Here is an 11594-nt window from a genome sequence, read left to right as displayed (position 1 = left end):
AGTGTTTATCAGGATTGTAGAAAGATGCATCTTATTTGTTTATGGCTCTTGTCTCTGGATTTAAGTATCCACAGATTTGGCCACACTAAGAATCAGATTTATTGATTTTTTTTTAAATCACAATAAAGTCCCCCTATAGAGTAATGGTAGGATACAGGCCCATCATTAATAGTAATTACTACTGACTGGCTGTAAGGAGCCAGGACATCTTATTTATTTGTTCTTTAATATTAGAATTGGGGCCACTGATAACAGGACCCAGGAACCTTTCTTGTCCTTCTGTCCCCTGGCTCTTAAATCATTTGCCTTTGATTCTTCACACATCTCTTCCACATGTCTCTTCTACTCTGTGGTGGTGCTGAGCAACATCTAGCAGTTATCTGTACTCCCCCTCAGAGGCCTAGTAGTGTTACAGTGTGAGCCTATGTAGAGAAGAAGAGTTGGTTCCTATATGCTAACTTTCTCTACTACTTAAGGAAGAATCAAACCGGTTCACAATCACCTTCCCTTCCCCTCCCCACAACACCCTGTGAGGTAGGTGGGGCTGAAAGAGTTCAGAGAGAACTGTGACTAGCCCAAGATCACCAAGCTGGCTTCATGTGTAGGAGTGGAGAAACCAACCCGGTTCACCAGATTAGAGTCCGCCACTCATGTGGAGTTCCTCCAGTGTAAGTCAGTTCATACCAATGGGGTTCAAACCAGAGTAGCTCTGCATAGGAATGCACTGTAAGTCTGCCACAGTCCAAACAGAGGGTCTTGTAACACTTAGAGACAAAGGAGCTGGTAGAAGCGTCTCATGTGCAGATTTGATACCACCAGATTTGGACCTAATAGGGATGTGGGGGAGAGTTGTGTGTGTGTAAAGAGCTGTCTTCCCAGCTGACTCATGGTGACCTCCCAGGGTTTTCAAGGCAAGAGACTAACAAAGGTGGTTTGCAGTTATTTTCCTCTGCAAAGACACCCTGGGCCATCCAGGTAGGGGAGAGTTGGCTCAATGCAAAAAGCATTCCCCCCCCCCTCCTTTTATGCAGGGTTTAAGTACCCTATTCAGCTTCATTTAAGTACCCTATTCAGATTCCCTTTGCCCATTCACCAACTGCATCCACGCCCTCAATCCTTCACTCATATGATTGGATCACATGAAAATCTCTTTTCAGCAAAGAACTGTCACACTCCCACAACAACTTGTCCTGGGAAATGGGGCCTTCCACCTTTGTAATAACTCCCTCCTCACCACCAACAGCTTTTAGTTCAGGGTATTTCTGTTAATTTTCAGGAGCCGTTTCAGAACTGGAGGGACCCTGCAGGATTGTACCAAAGGGGCCTCTGTCCCCTTTCCTGATTCCAGCAAAGGCCAGCTAGATCCCTCCAGGACACCCACAAGAATGGAGAACACACATGAAGCTGCCTTATACTGAATCAGACCCTTGGTCCATCGAAATCAGTATTGTCTACTCAGACCGGCAGCGGCTCTCCAGGGTCTCAGGCAGAGGTCTTTCACATCAGCCCTGCCTCAACTGGTGGACTGCCTCTAAATGTGAAGGTACCACTGTTGATCTCTGGTTCCCAGCTTTATTAGTTCTAATGCAATCTTGGTTCTTAAGATGCGTGTTTTTTCCAGTTCTGTTTCTTCAGGACAGACAATTGCTGTTTGAGGGTTCTGCTATTTTTATTCAGGCTGATGTGCATTTTTATCTATGGAGATCTTGTGAGTAGCCTACAGTGTTTTTAACGGAGAAGGGGGGTTATGAATATTATACAGATGAGGCTTCAATGCACTTAACACTTACCTGGGAGTAAGGTGCATTGGACACCATGGAAATATACATTTGCTCAGGCGGCAAATGCAGGCCTCGTTTTGGTGTGTTTGGTTGTGTGCCAAGTGAGTGAGGGTGTGTGTGTGGACGGACTCAAACTTGTTGGTGCTGGATCCTTCTAACACTGACAAGCCCTGGATATCAACTTAAAGAGGAACTCCTCATTTGAGGCATTTTCTAGTTCTTGTTCAATGGTGCTGTGTTCAGATTTCAAACCTGTTGGCTTCAGGCTCTTTAGGATGGTATAGGATGGGCCTGAACGTTTATTTTTCTCTTATCTGGTGTTAAATGGTACATTGCTTTCTGCACGCTTGGGCAGGAAGATTGGTGTGTGACTTTGAAATGTTATTTTATTTTATTAATTTTTATCCCACCCTTTCCCAACCAGGGTGGGGTTCAGGGCAATTCACATCAATAACAACATACACAATATTCAGTTGAACAACATCATACAATAAATCATTAACGTCTATAATATAATGTAACATTCAACCAATTTAAAACTAAACAGATCTGAATTCAGCCATTTTCTCCAGGGGAACGGATAGGGTTACCAATCTCCAGGTACTAGCTGGAGATCTCCTGCTATTACAACTGATCTCCAGCCGATAGAGATCAGTTCACCTGGAGAAAATGGCCGCTTTGGCCATTGGACTCTATGGCATTGAAGTCCCTCCCCTCCCCAAACTCCGCCCTCCTTAGGCTCCGCCGCCAAAACCTCCCACGGGTGGCAAAGAGGAACCTGGCAACCCTAGGCAGAGGCTAGTCTGGTGAACTGGATTTGTTTCCCCCACTCCTACACAAGAAGCCAGCTGGGTGACCTTGGGCTAGTCACAGTTCTCTCAGCCCCACCTACCTCACAGGGTGTCTGTTGTGGGGAGGGGAAGGGAAGGTGATTGTAAGCCGGTTTGAGTCTCCCTTATGTGGTACAGAAAGTCAGCATATAAAAACCAACTCTTCTTCTTCCTCTACAGTTTTGGAGTGGGGGGGGTGCAATCCAAAGCTGTGAAGAGAGGGGAGGGGCAGAAAAAGTTCCAGACGCAACTGCAGATGTTTCAGAGAGCTGGCAATTTTACTTTAACTCACTGGTCTGCTTAAAAAAAAAAAAAAGTTAGCTTGATTCCTTCCTGGGAAGCCTGTGGCTGTTCTCGTCTTGAAGATTAGTTGAGCAGAATAAGATTTGGATTGTGGAAAGCGATGGGCGGCCAGAGCAAAACAAAGCAACAAGGAAATGAAAGGAAGAGGAAGAAAATAGGAATCTGGAGGATGCGGAGGCATGATGTGTGTCGGACTGCAAAGGCAGGAATGCACTAATGCACGGTGGTCTTTCCCTTGTGCCCTTTCTCCCTAACCCTATGGGCGAAAATGCACGGTCGCTTGAGCCTCCGTTCTTCCCTGTTCCAGCCAGGATTCAGCCAGGATCGAACGCACGTTCGTGCGTTCGATCCTGGCTGAATCCTGGCTGGAACAGGGAAGAACGTTCGTGCGTTCGATCCTGGCTGAATCCTGGCTGGAACAGGGAAGAACGTTCGTGCGTTCGATCCTGGCTGAACGTTCTTGGAACGTTCGTGCGTTCGATCCTGGCTGAATCCTGGCTGGAACAGGGAAGAACGTTCGTGCGTTCGATCCTGGCTGAACGTTCTTGGAACGTTCGTGCGTTCGATCCTGGCTGAATCCTGGCTGGAACAGGGAAGAACGTTCGTGCGTTCGATCCTGGCTGAACGTTCTTGGAACGTTCGTGCGTTCGATCCTGGCTGAATCCTGGCTGGAACAGGGAAGAACGTTCGTGCGTTCGATCCTGGCTGAACGTTCTTGGAACGTCCGCGCGTTCGATCCTGGCTGAATCCTGGCTGGAACAGGGAAGAAAGGAGGCTCAAGCGACCGTGCGTTTCCGCCCTATAGTCTGAAACGTCCTGCTTCTTTGAGCAGTTGGTTCTCGGAGCTGGAAAACAGGACGCAACGTTGCAGGAAGGGAACCGTCCGGGCATGAGCGGTGACTGTCAAGGGTTAACAGAAGCGCAGGGCATCATGGGAAAGGAGGCGGAAACATGCAGATTAGTAGCCAATGTCGGTCTGAGCCCCGGCAGCCAACATCATGAAACTGAGCCAGAATCTACCAATTATGACATACACGTGTCTTTCAGGAGGCGGATGACCTGCAAGGCGGACGGAGCAGCGTTTTTGGGATGCAATGGGGGCTCTTGGGACCCCGGCCGGCCGTGGCGTTGGGGACCTCAGGGCGTGGCTTTGCTCTCTTAAGCCAGAAGTGCATCAGGCTGGTACGGGAACCCGTTTTCCAAACAGTGGCGTTATCGCTTCTCGGCCTTTTGGCTAAGATCAAGTGTAGTATCTGTTCTTATCAGTTTAATGGCAGAGCTAGACTAGATCTATTCAAGATCCCCCCCTTTTTTTTTTCTCCCCCTCCCCCCTTTCTTCTACCAAGTGCCCTACCAGAGGCACTTACTGAAATCGCTCAACATCACTCCTCAGAAGCCTGAAGCTGATCCATGACCTGCAGCGGCACTGCCTGCCCTTTTAAGGGCAAGGAAAATGGCAGACCAGGAGGATCCCCCAGCTTCCTCGGAGATGGTGACCCGCAGCCGCACTGCCTGTCCTTTTAAGGGCATGGAAGATGGCAGACCAGGAGGATCCCCCAGCTTCCTCGGAGATGGATGCGACGAAGGCCCAACTGGAGAAGACAGCGAGGATGCTACTTGGCCTGAGCCCCCAGCAGGAAGCAGCTGTGGGCCCACCAGCCGCGGGCCCACCAGCCGAGAAGGCTCGGCCTAGGGGGAGTCAGGTGCCACCCACGCAGGGCCCCCTGCGTGCGGTCCGGCTCCGCCCCCGATCACCTGCTGGGGGGCCTGCAGCGCGGACACGTGGGGCCCTCAGGAGAAGGGGAGAGGGAGCCCCGCGGGCCTGCTCCCCTGACCCCAGAGGGGGGAGGCCTAAGCGGATCAGCTATCCGCAAACAGGCATCTTTGGCTGCAAGCCCTGCCGCCTCCAGGCCAAGTATGTGACCATCCGTGACTTGGCTGGGCACTTCAAGCGCATCCACGCCAGGAGGGTCCTCTTTGTGTGTGCAGACTGCGAAGCCTCCTTCAACAACGCCCCAGATGTCATCCGCCACCACCTCTCCTGTGACCTGAGGTTCAAGGGCCCGCTGGCACCCTCCACCTCGCCTCACTCCACAGATGAAGACTTGGAGGAGATCAACCGCTTTGCCCTCTGCCAGATCCTGCGTCTGGGCTCCGACCCCGAGCCCCCCCCAGAACCTGCTGCAGCCTCCACTCACGCTCCTGCCCCCCAGCCTCCGACCCCCCGAGAAGAGAAGTCTCCAGCCTGCCCTCCAGCCCTCCTGCCCGTCCTTGATGCACCGACCACCAACCCTGAGCCGGCAACAGGAAGGAAGGCGACTCGGAAGAGGCGACACAGGACCAGGGCCCAACCAGCTCCTCCATTGGTAAGCCCCCAACCCAGGGGAACCCCCTCCCCCGGACTGTCTGTCGTGGAGAGACCCGCTGTAGCCAACACCACCACGCCCATCCCCACAAGACCTCTCCAGGACCAGCCACCAGCAACGACATCCACCCAACCAAGCCCACGCTCAACGCCTACCCGGTTGCAGCTGGTTCCTACTGCTCCACCGGTGCCACCCCCACGACCAGCAGAACAAGCATCTCCCCCAGCCCGGCTGTCCCAGCCTATCCCTGACAGCCAGGAGGGGGACAGGGCCCCCACACCGTGGCAGGCTGATTGGATGGTGCGTTTGGGAGGGGCCGGCACCTTCGAGGACCTGGAGCGGACCATCCAAGAGTTCACCACTGAGCTCTCGGAGAAAGCTGGATTGCCGAGGACAGAGGGAGGCAGGCCCGCCCACGCTGCTCCCAGTACTGCCCCGGCACCCTGCCCCACCACCCACAGAGGCGGGGTCAGGAGGCGGAACCCAGCACGCGGCTATGACCCCAGGGCCGCATCCCGCATCCAGAAGCTCTATCGCGCAAATAGAGCCAAGGCCGTGCGAGAGATCCTTGGGGGGCCCTCCCCCTTCTGCACCATACCCGGCGAGGAGCTCCACCGCTTCTACTCCAGCATCTTTGACAGGGACGACGCACGTGAGGCCCAGCGCCCCGACAACCTCCCTCCTCTGCCCAGCATCCAACCATACCCATCCCTGGGAAGAGAGTTCACCGCCGAGGAAGTGGACGTGAGGCTGCGTCGAACGCAGAACACCGCCCCTGGTAAAGATGGCATCCGCTACAACCTCCTCAAACGCCAAGACCCCCACTGCCACGTGCTAGCGGCCATCTTCAACGGCTGCAAGCACTTTGGCCGCACGCCCTCCGCCTGGAAGAAGGCCATGACAGTACTGGCCCACAAGAAGGGTGACACAGCAGACCCCAGCAACTGGAGGCCCATCTCCCTGTGTGGCACCATCTACAAAATGTATGCCAGCTGCCTTGCCGCCCGTATCACCGACTGGGCCATCACAGGAGGTGCCATCAGCGCCCAACAGAAAGGCTTCATGTCCTGCGAGGGCTGCTACGAGCACAACTTTATTCTGCAGAGTGTGCTCGACACTTCCCGCCGCTCCAGGAAGCAGTGTGCAGTAGCCTGGCTGGACCTCTCCAATGCCTTTGGGTCCATCCCGCACAACCATATCTTTGCCACGCTGACCGAGATGGGCATGCCAGAAGACCTCTTGGGCCTGGTGAGGGAGATCTACACCGGCTGCACCACCACCATCCGGGCTGTGGAGGGGGAAACCCCAGAGATCCCAATCCGCTGTGGGGTGAAACAGGGCTGCCCACTGAGCCCCATCATCTTCAACCTGGCCCTAGAGCCCCTCCTCCGCCACATCTCCAACGGCCCAGGCGGATTTCATCTGCACAATGAGAAGGTCAGCGTTCTGGCCTATGCAGATGACCTGGTGCTGGTCGCAGAGAGCCCCGGAAAACTGCAGCAGATGCTGGATGCCGCCGCCGCCGCCGCCAACTGGATGGGACTACGTTTCAACGCCAGTAAGTGCGCCTCCCTCCACGTTGACGGGAGCCTGAAGGACCGGGTCCTGCCCTCCGTCTTCTCAGTCCAGGGCCAGCCAATGCCCCACCTGGCTGACGGAGAGACCTACAAGCACCTGGGGACCCCGACTGGCTTCCGGGCTGCACAGACGCCAGAGGCGACAATTCGGGACATCGTATCTGATGCAGAGAAGATCGACGCTTCGCTGCTGGCTCCCTGGCAGAAGATTGAGGCCCTGAACACGTTTCTACTGCCCAGGATCTCCTTTGTCCTCAGGGGTTCTGCCGTGGCCAAGATGCCCCTGAACAAGGCCGACCGGTCCATCACGGCCGTGCTGAAGAAGTGGCTCAACCTCCCAAAGAGAGCCACAAATGACATCCTACGCGTGCCCCATTGCCAGGGGGGAGCCGGAACACCGAGGATGGGAGACCACGGTGACATTGCGGTGGTCACACACGCCTTCCGCCTGCTCACCTGCCCTGACCCCACCGTGAGAACTATCGCCGATGGCACCCTTCACACCGTGGCCAAAAAGCGGCTACTCAGAGACCCCACCAACGAAGACCTTGCGAACTACCTCAGCGGCTCCCTGGAGGGTGAGTTTGGCCGGGACGGGGGGGACTTTGCCTCTCTTTGGACACGAACCAGGAATGCCACCCGGCGCCTCAACAAGCGGATCGGCTGCCAGTGGGCCTGGGACCCAGAGACCAACTCCCTCGCTGTGGCCCTCCGTCGAGACAACCCGCCTGAACTCTCCCTCATCAAAGCTGGGCAGCGACGGTCCTTGGAACGCCTCCTGAAGGCCGCCATGAAAGAGAAATACGCTACAGAACTGCGACGGAAACCGGACCAGGGCAAGGTGTTTGAGGTCACCTCACAGTGGGATGCCAGCAACCACTTCATGTCCCGGGGGGACTTCACCCGCTTTGCTGACTGGCGCTTTATTCACCGGGCTCGCCTGAATGTCATGCCTCTCAATGGGACAGTACGATCTGGGAACCGTGACAAGCGCTGCCGACGTTGCGGGTACCCCAACGAGACCCTGCCCCATGTCCTCTGCGGCTGCCCCCCCCATTCCACCGCCTGGAAGCTCCGGCACGATGCAGTTGTGCAGCGCCTGGCCCGAGCCATCCCCGACTCGGAGGGCACCGTCGTTCTCAACAGAACGGTGCCAGGGACTGGGAGCCAACTGCGACCTGACATTGTGCTCCGTAATGACGACATGAAGAGGATTGTGCTGGTTGACGTCACCATCCCCTTTGAAAACCGGAAAGCTGCCATGGAAGAGGCCAGGGAAAGGAAGCACCGCAAGTACACTCCCCTGGCAGACACTCTCAGGCAACAGGGCTTCGAGGTCGAGGTTCATGCCCTGCTAGTGGGAGCCCTGGGTGGATGGGACCCCAAGAACGAACCAGTACTGCGTGCCTGTGGCGTTGGCAAGAGATACGCCAAGCTGATGCGCAGACTTATGGTGTCTGACACCATACGGTGGTCCAGAGACATCTACGTTGAACATGTCTCTGGCCATCGCCAGTACGAGGATCCAGATTGCCCTCCCAATTCCAGGAGAAGGGAGCCACAACCGACTTGCCCTCCTGGCCCCAGAGGAGGAGAGCCACAGAGCGCACCCGCAGCGGACTCAGCCTCACGAGCCACCATGAACTACCCCCCTATGGACTCTAGACAACTTTCCCAGTCGCTGAACAACCTGTTGAAGACATCCAGGCTCTACGCCCAAGGACTGTAGACGACGAGGAGGACTGACCAGGCCTCGCTGACCATCACTGTGAGGGGTCCAGGGCTTTGCTCTGCTCTCCCACCTTGAACTATATCCCTATAGACTCTGGACAATTACAGTGAAGGGTCCAGGGATTGCCCTGCTCCCCCACCCTGGACTCTGGACTCTGGACAATCATGGTGGAGGATCCAGAGTTTTGCTCTGCTCCACCACCTTGGACTATATCCCTATGGACTTTTGCACAATTTTGGACCTTGGACTATATCCCTATGGACTTTGCACAATTTTGGAATTTGCACAATTTTGTTAGTTACCGGACAGTCTGAGCATGCAGAAGTATCTCCTGTTGTCTTTGCACTTTATTACTGTCGCATAGAATGCATGCTCCTGCGTTTTCCGGGACTGCTTTGTATTACCTCAATGTTCGCTACCATTTGTACTGTTGGAAACATTCTCTGAATAAAAGTCAATCTGTTCTTATCAGTTTAATATCTGATATGTCCTCTATCTGAGGACTATATATTAAATGGATTTTTGAAACTGGGAGATGGAATAGGGGCTTGCTCCATCCACTCCACGCATTGACCTGGTATTGCAGTATCTCCAGGAATGGTGCACCTCCCCTTGGGGAGAATATTGCTGGTTAAAAAACAGATTGAAATATTTCTCTATCCGGTACTTGTTCCTTATGGGGGGGACCAGAGCTTTGCCCTGCTCCCCTTCCATGGACTCCATTGACTATCTTCCTATGGACTCTGGACAATTTTATCAGTTACTGGACAGTCTGTGTATGCGGAAGTATCTCCGGTTGTCTTTGCTCCTTATTACTGTTGTATAGAATGCATGCACCCGCGTTTTCCGGGACTGGCTTGTATTGACTCAATGTTCCTTACCGTTTGTACTGTTTGAAACATTCTCTGAATAAAAGTCAATCTGTTCTTATCAGTTTAATATCTGATACGTCCTCTATCTGAGGGCTATATATTAAATGGATTTTTGGGACTGGGAGATGGAATAGGGGCTTGCTCCGTCCACTCCACGCATCGACCTGGTATTGCAGTACCTCCAGGAACGGTGCACCTCCCCTCGGGGAGAATATCACTGGTTAAAAAACAGATTGAAATATTTCTTCTTCTTTCAACTTTCTTATGTTTCTCCTGTTCTTATTTCTTTTTCTAATTTTTTTACTATGTCTTTCGACTGTATCCCTATGGACTCTGAAAGTAAAGGGGCCAGGACTTTGCCCTGCTCCCCCACTATGGACTATCTCCCTGTGGACTCTGCTCAATTTTTCTTAGCTACTGGACAGTCCGTGTATGCGGAGGTATCTCCTGTTGTCTTTGCACTTTATTACTGTCGCATGGAATGCATGCACCTGCGTTTTCCGGGACTGGTTTGTATTGACTCAAGGTTCCCTACCATTTGTACTGCTTGAAAAAAAGGTAAAGGTCCCCTGTGCAAGCACCAGGTCATTCCTGACCCATGGGGTGACGTCACATCCCGACGTTTCCAAGGCAGACTTTGTTTCCAGGGTGGTTTGCCAGTGCTTTCCCCAGTCATCTTCCCTTTACCCCCAGCAAGCTGAGTACTCATTTTACCGACCTCGGGAGGATGGAAGGCTGAGTCAACCTTAAGCCGGCTACCTGAAACCGACTTCCATTGGGATTGAACTCAGGTTGTGAGCAGAGCTTTTGACTGCAGTACTGCAGCTTAACACTCTGTGCCACGGGGCCCGTCACTGCTTGAAACATTCTCTGAATAAAAGTCAATCTGTTCTTATCAGTTTAATATCTGACACATCCTCTATCTGAGGACTATATATTAAATGGATTTTTGGAACTGGGAGATGGAATAGGGACTTGCTCCATCCACTCCACGCATCGACCTGGTATTGCAGTACCTCCAGGAACGGTGCACCTCCCCTCGGGGAGAATATTGCTGGTTAAAAGACAGATTGAAATATTTTTCTGCCCATCACTAAGAAAATAGTCTTTATCCCTTTCTCTTCATTTTGTCATTCTTTCTCTCCCCCCCCTTTAATATTACTCTTTCACAACTTTCTCAGGCACAGGCAGGGGATGGCAAACCAGCTCTGGGCATCTGCTGTGACTTGACAGCAGTTTCCATACCATACCACAGTATTGCACTACCACAGTATTACACAGTACAAGGAAGCGGGTTGCCCCCTATCCTCAATTGGGGGGGTGCCCTCAGTGCCCAGAAACCCAGCTTGCCCACCTAAGCCACTGGAGGGGAGCCACAATTAGGGATGTGCATCTCAAAAATTTTTTTTGATATTTTTCAGATCTAGATATCAGGGAGCCATGAAATATCACTATTCCTGGTTATCTGGGTTCCAAATACTGGTTTAGTATTTAAATCCGGAGGGCATTTATGCTCACCAGGCTGAATGCTCTCCCTTTGGCAGGTTTAAAAATATTCCTTTTGAGAAAAGATTATGTGTATGTGGCTTGAGTCAACACGATACGCCACAACATATAACCATGTTGGCGAACCTATGGCACGCGCGCCACTTCCGGCACGCATAGCCCTCTCCGCCGGCACACGCGGCCTCCCGGGTCGTCTGTGCCCCTCCCTCTCTCAGCTTAGCTCCCCCCCCACCGTGCGTGCGTGGGTGCGTCAGCTTCCTGCCTCGCACGCACGCGGCTGGCTACTTCCTCTTCCCCCGCTCTTCCCCCGCAACAGCTGATAGGCGGCGGGGAGGCCAGCAGCAACCAGGCAGGGCCTCCTCCTCCAGGCTCCAGCAGCAGCTCCTCCTCGCCGCCTTCCTCCTCCTCGTCCCCCTAAGGCGGCTCCCAAAAGTCCAGCTCCAGGCCGCCGCCGCCATCGTCCTCCTCCTCAGGTGCCTCTCCCCCTGCCGTTTTCGCCCCCCGCCGCCTCCTCCTTTTCAGGGCGCTCGCGGAGGGGCAGGCGGCTCCTCAACAGCAGCGCGTCCGCCAGAGAAAGGCCTGCCGTCTCCCGCCGTCCTCCCCCTCTCCCCCGCTCGCGCTCGTCCC

At 53.8% G+C, this 11594-nt stretch overlaps 4 pseudogenes; all 4 read left to right on the top strand.

Moving 5' to 3' along the window:
• The first annotated feature begins 4128 nt into the window (after positions 1-4128).
• LOC130477198 (U2 spliceosomal RNA) lies at positions 4129-4240 on the top strand (annotated as a pseudogene).
• Positions 4241-8988: 4748 nt separating this feature from the next.
• LOC130477195 (U2 spliceosomal RNA) lies at positions 8989-9200 on the top strand (annotated as a pseudogene).
• A 285-nt stretch (positions 9201-9485) lies between these two features.
• On the top strand, positions 9486-9662 carry LOC130477196 (U2 spliceosomal RNA; annotated as a pseudogene).
• Positions 9663-10322: 660 nt separating this feature from the next.
• LOC130477197 (U2 spliceosomal RNA) lies at positions 10323-10499 on the top strand (annotated as a pseudogene).
• Positions 10500-11594: the final 1095 nt, after the last annotated feature.

Source organism: Euleptes europaea, chromosome 4 (assembly GCF_029931775.1).
Source record: "Euleptes europaea isolate rEulEur1 chromosome 4, rEulEur1.hap1, whole genome shotgun sequence".
Taxonomy (NCBI): domain Eukaryota; kingdom Metazoa; phylum Chordata; class Lepidosauria; order Squamata; family Sphaerodactylidae; genus Euleptes; species Euleptes europaea.
The sequence above is the reverse complement of the archived record's forward strand: the minus strand, read 5'-3'. Positions and strand labels throughout refer to the sequence as shown.